The sequence below is a fragment of the Scyliorhinus torazame genome, chromosome 7, assembly GCF_047496885.1.
Source record: "Scyliorhinus torazame isolate Kashiwa2021f chromosome 7, sScyTor2.1, whole genome shotgun sequence".
In the NCBI taxonomy this organism is placed as follows: Eukaryota; Metazoa; Chordata; class Chondrichthyes; order Carcharhiniformes; family Scyliorhinidae; genus Scyliorhinus; species Scyliorhinus torazame.
The window spans coordinates 276469847-276481929 of NC_092713.1; the positions used below are offsets into that span (position 1 = coordinate 276469847).

At 45.2% G+C, this 12083-nt stretch overlaps 1 protein-coding gene across 2 annotated transcripts in view; it reads right to left on the reverse strand.

The window, feature by feature from the left end:
• LOC140427056 (PDZ and LIM domain protein 4-like) overlaps positions 1–12083 on the reverse strand; it is a 140292-nt gene that overhangs the window by 17624 nt on the left and 110585 nt on the right. The window lies entirely within an intron of this gene.

Genomic DNA, 12083 nt, shown 5'->3' on the forward strand with positions numbered 1-12083 from the left:
TCTGTTAATAACAGCACATTCTGGAAAAAGTGAAAAAAATGTAAATGATTTGATTTGAAAGGTCAAGTAAGTGTCCAGTGACGCAGTTAGATGATATATTACCATACCTCTTAAAAATGTGGAAAATAATTGCCCAACCTGAAGAATGAGTTATGCGGGAAAAACAAAATAAATTCTCCCCTAGTTTTGTATCTACTATCAGCATTAAATACTTTCATGTCTGACCCAAGACACGGAACATGGACGCCATCAGAGACAACCACAATTTTGCTTTTGCACTTCCAATAAGGTTATCTTGCGAGGAACAGGAATCCTAGCCATTTTGACCCTACAGCTGGCCACGGTGTAGTCAGAGTAATGAGGTAGTTTACATCTCTGCCAAGGTTAACAAACTCAGCACACAAAGAAGTTAAAGCAAAGATCCTATAGTTCATTACCATACCCACAGGATCATCTGAATTTCTTTAAAAAGTATTCATTACATGGCTGGTTTGATTTGATTTGATTTATTATTGTCACAATTATTAGTATACAGTGAAAAGTATTGTTTCTTGCATGCTGTACAAACAATTAATACCGTACATAGGGAAGGAAGGAGAGACTGCAGAATATAATGTTACAGTTATAGCAAGGTGTAGAGAAAAGATCAACTTAATACGAGGTAGGTCCATTCAAAAGTCTGATGGCTGTAGGGAAGAAGCTGTTCTTTAGTCGGTTGGTACGTGACCTCAAACTTTGGTATCTTTTTCCTGATGGAAGCAGGTGGAAGAGAGTATGTCCGGGGTGCGTGGGGTCCTTAATTATGCTGGCTGCCTTTCCGAGGCAGCGGGAATTGTAGACCGAGTCGATGGATGGGAGGCTGGTTTGCGTGATGGATTGGGCTACATTCACGACCTTTTGGAATTTCCTGCGGTTTTGGGCAGAGCAGAATCCATACCAAGCGGTGATACAACCAGAAAGAATGCTTATATGGTGCATCTGTAGAAGTTGGTGAGAGTCGTAGGTGACACACCAAATTTCCTTAGTCTCCTGAGAAAGTAGAGTCGTTGGTGGGCTTTCTCAACTATAGTGTCAGCATGGGGGACCAGGACAGGGTGTTGGTGATCTGGACACCTAAAAACTTGAAGCACTCGACCCTTTCTACTTCGTTCCCATTGATGTAAACAGGGGCTTGTTCTCCACTATGTCTCCAACAAGTGAGGGGAACTCATGGATTTATTTGTCAACAAGATTAAGACCATCCATTCAGCTACTCTCTCTCCTCCTTAGCAACCAAGCCAAGCTTCCCCATTCCTTTACTTGTATACATATGATTTCTAGTTTGTTGCTCATCGACAGTCCAGCTCTATCCAATGCTATCCTGTTCATCGAGACCCATCTCCTGCCACCTCAACGCAATTTTTATCACCCTACTTCTCCATTTAGCACTTCCTCTAATTGATGTGATAAATAGCCCCATCTCTTTAGATACTGTCCCATCCTTTCAAACTGGTCAACACCCCTTCTCGATTAGAACTAATGCTCGACTAGCAAGGCCTCAACTCCAACATTCAGAATTCAGAGGCAGAAAGTAACTGCTGGAAATGAGTTAGGGGTGTAATTAACCCCCACCTCACCTCCCCTGTCCAGAGCTATTGGGTCTCAAATTTAAATATGTGGAGCAAATGAACGTATTTTTTAAACCCAGTATTCCGACTTTAACAACCGGCACATGGGTTTCCCGGGCGGTGTGGTGAGAACGTAGTGTGGATTCATTGCTTTTTTTTAAAAAATGTTTTAATTCTAGTGGAGTCATTGCTCAGTAAAACAAATAGGCTGAAAGGCCTTTTAAAAGGAGTAAAAACACTTAAGCCTTTCACTTGGGCAAGGAAGCAGTTATGTTCATAAGACCTGTTCTGTGAATGTGCTTTCACGGCATTAAACAGTTAATTTCCAACTTGGTCTCCGATGTTGATGTGTCAACCTTGATCTACCCTGCTGCCATGCACTGCAGCATTTTTACCTCTGACCCATGATGACAAAGATGAGCAACAACATCATCAGGAGCATAAGGAGCAGTCTCAGCACTTGCCTTCTCTGCCACTTACAACACCAGGTTAAAGTCCAACAGGTTTGTTTCGATGTCACTAGCTTTCGGACAGCAGCTCCTTCCTCAGGTGAATGAAGAGGTATGTTCCAGAAACATGTATATAGACAGATTCAAAGATGCCAGACAATGCTTGGAATACGAGCATTAGCAGGTGATTAAATCTTTACAGATCCAGAGATGGGGAAACCCCAGGTTAAAGAGGTGTGAACTGTATCAAGCCAGGACAGTTGGTAGGATTTTGCAGGCCAGATGGTGGGGGAGGAATGTAAAGCGACATGAATCCCAGGTCCCGGTTGAGGCCGCACTCATGTGTGCGGAACTTGGCTATAAGTTTCTGCTCGGCGATTCTGCGTTGTCGTGCGTCCTGAAGGCCGCCTTGGAGAACGCTTACCTGGAAATCAGAGGCTGAACGCCCTTGACTGCTGAAGTGTTCCCCGACTGGAAGGGAACATTCCTGCCTGGTGATTGTCGCGCGATGTCCGTTCATTCGTTGTCGCAGCATCTGCATGGTCTCGCCAATGTACCACGCTTCGGGACATCCTTTCCTGCAGCGTATGAGGTAGACAACGTTGGCAGAGTCGCACGAGTATGTACCGCGTACCTGGTGGGTGGTGTTCTCACGTGTAATGGTGGTATCCATGTCGATGATCTGGCACGTCTTGCAGAGATTACCATGGCAGGGTTGTGTGTTGCGGCCTCAACCGGGACCTGGGATTCATGTCGCTTTACATTCCTCCCCCACCATCTGGCCTGCGAAATCCGGCCAACTGGCCTGGCTTGACACAATTCACACCTCTTTAACCTGAGGTTACCCCATCTCTGGATCTGTAAAGATTTAATCACCTGCTAATGCTCGTATTCCAAGCATTGTCTGGCATCTTTGAATCTGTCTATATACATGTTTCTGGAACATACCTCTTCATTCACCTGAGGAAGGAGCAGCGCTCCGAAAGCTAGTGACATCGAAACAAACCTGTTGGACTTTAACCTGGTGTTGTAAGACTTCTTACTGTACTCACCTCAGTTCAACGCTGGCATCTCCACATCGGGGGCGAAATTTTCTGGAAATGATGCGATGTCCGCCGACTGGCGCCTAAAACCGCGCCAATCAGACGGGCATCGCGCCGCCCCAAAGGTGCGGAATGCTCCGCATCTTTGGGGGCCGAGTCCCAACATTGAGGGGCTAGGCCGACGCCGGAGGAATTTCCGCCCCGCCAGCTGGCGGAAACAGCCTTTGTTGCCCCGCCAGTTGGCGCGGAAAAGACATCTCCGGGCGGCGCATGCGCGGGAGGGAGTTTCCCACGCATGCGCAGTGGAGGGAGTCTCTTCCACCTCCGCCATGGTGGAGACCATGGCGGAGGCGGAAGGGAAAGAGTGCCCCCACGCCACAGGCCCGCCCGCGGATCGGTGGGTCCCGATCGCGGGCCAGGCCACGCTGGGGGCACCCCCCGGGGTCAGATCGCCCCGCGCCCCCCCCCAGGACCCCGGAGCACGCCCACGCCGCCTTGTCCCGCCGGTAAGGTAGGTGATTTAATTTACGCCGGGGGGGGGACAGGCAATTTAATCGGCGGGACGTCGGCCCATCCGGGCTGGAGAATCGAGCGGGGTGGGGGGGGCCCGCCAACCGGCGCGGCGCAATTCCCGCCCCCGCCGAATATCCGGTGCCGGAGACTTCGGCAACCGGCGAGGGCGGGATTCACGCCAGCCCCCGGCGAATCTCCGACCCGGCGGGGGGGGTCGGAGAATCTAGCCCCAGGACTCCATAAGACAGAGGGGGCAGTACCAGAATGCCAGCTTCAAATATGCGCAAGAGGCAGGTTCAGAAGAGAACTAACAACATTTGCACCCTTTTCCTCACCGTCCGTAATCATGGTGATTTTGGAAAGAAAGATGTTGTGTTTCTTGACCCCCAGAGTGTGTGGCCAATTTAAATAACAGCAGCAGCCAAAAAGGGTTTAAAGATGGCTAAATAAAGCTATCTATTCATGCATTCAATCCCTAAACACCACATAACAGATACATATGCTAACAATGCACCGTTACAAGTTGTAAACAAAAGTTCATAGTTCATGTTTGGCTCATCATAGGAAATACTATTGTTGCACAAAGGTGATGGCTTCAGCCAGAAAGGGTTGATTAGGTGGTTTTCAATACCTGCAGTCATATATTAAGGATTATTATAAGATTCCCTCAAAGAGATGGAAGTTCAGCAGGTCGTAAAGTGAGTCATGTGCAGTTTCCTCTTACCAGGAGATTTGTTTACAGGTGGGCTTGGAGTAGGAATCAAGCTCAGAGAACATTCAGGCTCAACAGCTGTCAAGATTTTTAAAAAGGAATAGATCTTGATGCCTTTGGCTGAATGTGATGTTCTCTGCAAATAATGGGTAGACTGCTCAAATTTTGAGAATGGATCGATTATCTGGAACTAGTTTCAGTCACATGACCAATACTTTTATTATACGCAATCGGTTGAAACATTGGGAATTGGTTGCCCTTCATTCCCTTAGTGTGTATCAATCATCATACCAGCTACTATTAGCTCACAAAGACACTATTTGAAATTCCAACCTCTTGGCACCGACACATCTAACAACCATTGTTCATTATACCTCTTGAGCTAGTCAGGATAGTCCCTTTGCACCCAAGAAACACATTTGAATTTGAGGAATTTCCAGAGGCATTTTCAGACAGAAGTTAATCCTCCATGCAGAAATTATCAAAATGACCTGATCCTTGGCAGTCTTTTTGGTGTTCATTTTTAATAAGAAAATAATATACTGAGCACAGTCTGTACTTCAATGTGCAAATATCTTCACTGGACATCAGAGAGGTGATACCACAGAATAGATATACAGGCAGAGGATCAATTTGATGGAGTAACACATCTCAGGAAGCTTAGGCTTTTGTGGCAGATCTTTACTGCTATCCACAGCTTACTGGAACACAACCGCCTTTTAAGAGAGCCTGGTGGGCATGCATTGCCAGTGGCCATCAAGGTCATCACAGCCGCCCTGAATTTATTAAACTCTACTTCCACCCAAGGATGTGCTGGTACTAACTGCAGGACTTTACAATCTGCTGACCACAAGCAATCCCACATGACCAATACTATGCTTGCCAAGACAAAACATACATTTACAGTGGCTGTATTCCCACAGGCAGCAATAGATGGCATGTGACAATCAAGATGCCCTCATCATAATTCAGAAGTATTTGTTGATGAAGAGGGAGTTTCTCAAAATTCAGACAGTAAATTACCATTGGAAGCTTATCATACGTGCAAGATGTCCGGAAACTACCATGAATCCTTCATTGGGCAATGGTCATATCTCCCACAGATCTTTGCAAGGAGTGGGTGATTCCTTGAAGACAAATGATGGCCTGGCTGAAGATATGTGAGGATCCCGTCCACTGATGCAGGAGAGTTAAGAGCTATATGACCACAAAGACAATAACCGAGCAAACAATTAGCTTGCTGAAAATTCAGTTTAGGTGTTCTGCCAGATCCGGGGCACCCTTCAATATGAAGCAGCAAGATTGATCTAGAATTCGGACAAAAGAATCGTGGAACAATAGAAAGTTAATGGAAAGAATCCATTTGGCCCATTGTGTCAGTGCTAGCTGACAAGTAGCCACCCAACCTAATCCCACTTCCCAGCTCTTGTAGCTAATGACACTTCAAATGCTTATCAAAGCACTGTTGAAATGCAATGATCTTTCTGTTTCTACCACCCTTTCACGCAGTGTGTTTAGATCCTACCACTCTCTGGTTAAAAAAAACCCTTAGACTCACGTTTAAACCATTCCACCCTACATTTATACCCCTGGTTATGAACCATTCTTCGAAGGGAAATAGGGCTTTCCTATATACGCTAGGCCACACCATTTTAAACAGTTCAGTCATCCACCCAAGCCTATCCAATCTTTCCTCATAATTAAAATCCCATGGTCTCCTTTCCACAACAATGTCTCTAATCAAAATATCAAATTAGATTCTCTGTGACAAACTCTCACGCCTCATCTCTCCTGACCTCTGTGCAACATAATTGGCCACATATTTTACTTCAGTGCAGGAATATAAGAGCAGGACTAGGCCAATTAGCCCATGGAGCCTGCTCTGCCTTCAATATAATCATGGTGAACTCCATTTCAATGCCACCCCCCAAGCCCTCCATCCTGCCCCACACAATACCAAGTCCCTTTATGTCATGGATATTTCGAAATTGGTCAATCTTTTCTTTAAACATACTCAATGACTAAGCTTGCACAGCCCTCTTGGGTAGGGTAGAGAATTCAAATATGCACAAACTTCTGAGTAAAAAGGTTTCTCGGCATTTCTGTCCTAAGTGGCTTCCCACTTGAAATGGTGTCCCCTGGTTCTAGACTCATCTACCCTGTCTAGCCCTTTCATTATTTTGTAGCTTTCAATGAAATCACCTCTCATTCTTGGAAAATCTAGAGAGTACAGGCGGAGTTTGTCCTTCATAGGACAATCCTGCCATCACAGAAACAAATCTGAGGACATTTGGCGCACACCCTGTCTGGCAATAATTTCTTCTGAAGGCGAGGGGACCAAATCTGCACATAGTACTCCAGGTGTGGTCTAACCAAGCTCCTGTACAGTCGGAGCAAGACTACGTTATTCCTGTACTCAAATACGCTTACGATAAAGACCAACATTCCACTAGCCTTCTGCAGGTGCAGCTACAAAAGTCCCCAGCATCACAGATGCCAGTCTTCAGCCAATTCGATTCACTCCACGTGATATCAAAAAACGGCTGAAGCCACTGGATAACTGCAAAGGTTATGGGCCCTGACAATATTCCAGCAATAGTACTGACAAATTGTGCTCCAGAACTTGCTGCACCTCAGCCAAACTGTTCCAATACAGCTACAACAAAGGAATCTACCCGGCAATGTGGAAAATTGCCCAAGTATATCCTGTACACAAAAAGCAGGGCAAATCGAACCTGGCTAAATACTGCCCTATCAGTCTACTCTAAATCATCAGTAAAGTGATGGGAGGGGTCATCAACAGGAACTAGATTTAAAGGGTACAGCAGACTTCAGAGGTAGTTGAACCATTTGATGTCATTTTAATACAACCTGGGAACCTCAGAGATAAAACAATCGTATTACTTTGCACAGCAGTCAAGAGAAAGAAATCAGTAAAAATCCTGGACTAAGAGTGGAGCAGAAGCTTTGTTTAAAAGTGCCATTTGGAAAACGTGGTCTGGATTTCAGAATGCAAACCACCAAGGGAAAACATAATTTGGAGAGATCCTAAAGCACGTTTTTGGGAGTGCAGTTTGGAAACCCTCACATGACAGTCATCTGGGGGGATTCTGAGGAGACATCCACAAACATTCATAGACAAGTCCCCTGGGCCTGACGGGATATATCCAAGGATTCTATGGGAAGCAAGAGATGAAATTGCAGAGTCGTTGGCAATGATCTTTTCGTCCTCACTGTCAACAGGGATGGTACCAGGGGATTGGAGAGTGGCGAATGTCGTGCCCCTGTTCAAAAAAGGGACTAGGGATAACCCTGGGAATTACAGGCCAGTTAGTCTTACTTCGGTGGTAGGCAAAGTAATGGAAAGGGTACTGAAGGATAGGATTTCTGAGCATCAGGAAAGACACTGCTTGATTAGGGATAGTCAGCACGGATTTGTGAGGGGTAGGTCTTGCCTTACAAGTCTTATTGAATTCTTTGAGGAGGTGACCAAGCATGTGGATGAAGGTAAAGCAGTGGATGTAGTGTACATAGATTTTAGTAAGGCATTTGATAAGGTTCCCCATGGTAGGCTTATGCAGAAAGTAAGGAGGCATGGGATAGTGAGAAATTTGGCCAGTTGGATAACGAACTGGCTAACCAATCGAAGTCAGAGAGTGGTGGTGGATGGAAAATATTCAGCCTGGAGCCCAGTTACCAGTGGCTTACCGCAGGGATCAGTTCTGGGTCCTCTGCTGTTTGTGATTTTCATTAATGACTTGGATGAGGGAGTTGAAGGGTGGGTCAGTACATTTGCAGACGATACGAAGATTGGTGGAGTTGTGGATAGTGAGGAGGGCTGTTGTCAGCTGCAAAGAGACATAGATAGGATGCAGAGCTGGGCTGAGAAGTGGCAGATGGAGTTTAACCCTGAAAAGTGTGAGGTTGTCCATTTTGGAAGGACAAATATGAATGCGGAATACAGGGTTAACGGTAGAGTTCTTGGCAATGTGGAGGAGCAGAGAGATCTTGGGGTCTATGTTCATACATCTTTGAAAATTGCCACTCAAGTGGATAGAGCTGTGAAGAAGGTCTATGGTGTGCTAGCGTTCATTACCAGAGGGATTGAATTTAAGAGCCGTGAGGTGATGATGCAGCTGTACAAAACTTTGGTATGGCCACATTTGGAGGACTGCGTACAGTTCTGGTTGCCTCATTTTAGGAAGGATGTGGAAGCTTTGGAAAAGGTGCAAAGGAGATTTACCAGGATCTTGCCTGGAATGGAGAGTAGGTCTTACGAGGAAAGGATGAGGGTGCTAGGCCTTTTCTCATTAGAACGGAGAAGGATGAGGGGCGACTTGATAGAGGTTTATAAGATGATCAGGGGAATAGATAGAGTAGACAGTCAGAGACTTTTTCCCCGGGTGGAACAAACCATTACAAGGGGACATAAATTTAAGGTGAATGATGGAAGATATAGGGGGGGATGTCAGAGGTACATTCTTTACCCAGAGAGTAGTGGGGGCATGGAATGCACTGCCTGTGGAAGTAGTTGAGTCGGAAACATTAGAGACCTTCAAGCAGCTATTGGATAGGTACATGGATTACGGTAGAATGATATAGTGTAGATTAAGTTGTTCTTAAGGGCAGCACGGTAGCATTGTGGATAGCACAATTGCTTCACAGCTCCAGGGTCCCAGGTTTGATTCCGGCTTGGGTCACTGTCTGTGTGGAGTCTGCACATCCTCCCAGTGTGTGCGTGGGTTTCCTCCGGGTGCTCCGGTTTCCTCCCACAGTCCAAAGATGTGCAGGGTAGGTGGATTGGCAGTGATAAATTGCCCTTAGTGTCCAAAATTGCCCTTAGTGTTGGGTGGGGTTGCTGGGTTGTGGGGATAGGGTGGAGGTGTTGGCCTTGGGTAGGGTGCTCTTTCCAGGAGCCGGTGCAGACTCGATCGGCCAGGTGACCTCCTTCTTCACTGTAAATTCTATGATAATCTATGATTAATCTAAGACAAAGGTTCAGTACAACATAGTGGGCCGAAGGGCCTGTTCTATTCTGTATTTTTCTATGTTCTATGGGGTTCAGAGTGGAAAGTGTATTTGCTCAAAGCCATCTTGTGTGCTTAAAAGGGACTGTGTTATTGAGACCATTGTAGATCAAGACATGCTTCGTAATCCATTTGAATCCTAAAACCTGTGTAATTGTTGAGCTAAGGGGAGACTAAAGTAATATTGTATCATAATCCAAGTTTTCTGTGATTAATAAATGTTTTGTTTCTTGTTGTGAAAATAGTTTGTAGTCCTCAGACTCTTGTTCTTCCACATGTTATTTCTAAATATTTACGGTCTTTTGAGTCAGTATTCCTTTCTGGACTTTCCCTTGGTTATACCAACTGGCATCATAAAATTACTGAAGGGCAGGGGAGACAATGGCAGCAGTGTACACAAACTACAAGATGCACTGCAGGAACTCAACAAGGTTCCATAGGCGGCACCTTCCAAATCCACAACCACCATCACCTCGAAGGACAAGGCAGCAGACCACCACCACCTGCAAGGAGCCCTCCAAGTTGCTCACCATCCCAACTTGGAAATATATAGTCGTTCCTTCACTGTCACTGGTTCAAAATCCTGAGGCTCCCTCTAACAGCACTGTGGATGCACCTACACCTCAGGGACTGCCGCGGTTCAAGGCAGCAGCTCACCACCACCATCTCAAGGGCCACTAGGGTTGGGCAATAAATGCTGGGCCAAGCCAGTGACACTCACCCCGTAAATTAATTTTAAAAAAAAAATTGAAAATGGAATTGCAGTTTGAACCAGCAACAGTCAGTCTCAAATTTAATGGTTTTATTTCCTTCTGGGGAATGGGGTTTGCATTTAATTTGGTAGAAATCCAATTAGCATCTGCCAATAAAGAACAATTAATAATCATACTCCTTATGGAAAGGCATGCACCCATTTCATACATTTTTCCCATCCCTCGCTCATACGCCACAGAATTCACAATATACAGACCACAAATATTGCCATGCTGTCATAAAGCATGGGCTTGTCCAGGAAGTTTAAGCACATTTGTTTAAATTCCTCCGCCCACTTCCAATTTTATGCTTTAAAACACATAACAGATGAGATCAGAATTTAAAAAAAAAAAAATCAGTGCCATTACTCAGTGGTTCCTCTCCCATGTCAAGAAACAGCTGCTTGTTACTTTCCAAATGCAGCTGTTGCTTGTTATTATCGAGATGCAGACTGAACCACTTTGTTCGGGAGAGCAAGGCTATATGTTAATCTCAGGAAATATGCACCGTTTTTAGAATGAACCAGTTTCACATCTAGGACCACAGAAATAAAACAAACAGGATCTGGGTTATTCAGGTCTGGAAATTGGGTGCATCGTTGGAAATTCAAAATGGTTCATCATCAATCCAGTAACCGATGACACTGTCCCACCTCTCATCTGATTTTCTGCAATGAAACCCTCTGCCAGTAATATTTTTTACGATGCTCTTAGGAATTACATAACATGCCTTGGACATTAAAAAGATATGCATCATCCGGGTTCTTTTTAACACAAGGGAATTAGGACAAAAGCCTAGTGCCCGTTTGCAAAAATCTTAATGCTGCACCAAACAAGATGATTGAGATTATTTCACATAGATATGAAATATGCACACATGATGAAATGTTAAAAATGCTGCACAGCTTCAGTTTAGATTTGCAAAAAATTTTGTTTGCCATTTAAGTTCTACATTAGTTTCCTCCATGCATGCAGGGAATGGCTATTCTAAGCATTACGCCAGACCCATTTTGTAGTACAGGAACACTTGAATTGCGAGTTGGTGGAAAGCAGTCTCTCCGGAATCACCTCAAGTGCCCAATGTTAAGTTTGGCCCAAAACAAAGAACTTAATCACCAAAATAAAATTTACAACTAAACTTCTCATTTTAGCAAACAGAAACAGCAGGAGCACAGAAACAGCAGGAGCACAAAGGTGATAGATGTAAGGTAAAGACAAACAATGTTAGTGACCTATCTGTGCCTTCCCAGATCACGAGGGAGAAATAAATCTGAACAAATTTTTTAAATCTCAAATATGTGCACATACCTTTTCCAGGATTGCCTTTTTAGGACAGGATTTCAATCTTCACGATTAAAGAGTTTGCTACAGTATACTACTAGGAATGTTACTGTACAATAGAGCATCAATGTTCCCTGACATGCAGTGGCAAGATGCTGTTAAGGACCTGCAATAAGTCCAAGGAGACTTGGGTTGGACTTTTCACAAGAACACCGAACAGAGATATATAGGGCTGGATTCTCCGTTCGGACCTGGTGGAGCTGAATCGCTTCTGTTTTGTGCTGGCACTAGGAGAGGATGCTCAGGAGTGATTCAGTGTCCCTTGCCATGCAAATTTATGCATGGCAGGGATGTCAAAGGATTCAGTCGCAAATCCTGCTATCGGGCTATTGAGCGGGCAGGGTGGCCTGATAGTGAGGTCCAGTGCTCCCCACCTCCCACAATGTAAATTCTTCCCTTCCTGAGAAGTAGGGGCATCCTCATCTCCCGCCCACAACCGGGAATTTCTGGATCAACCACCCCCACACAGAATGCACACGTGAAGGTGACCCAACTACCCCCATAGCAGAGAACCCCACCCCACCACCACCCCTCACCGCCACCTTACCTGGAAGCTAAAGAGCAGTCCAGGCAGAAACAGTGGACAAAAACTGCTTTTTCACTGGACTAGTAAACCAGAAACCCAGGATAATGCTCTGG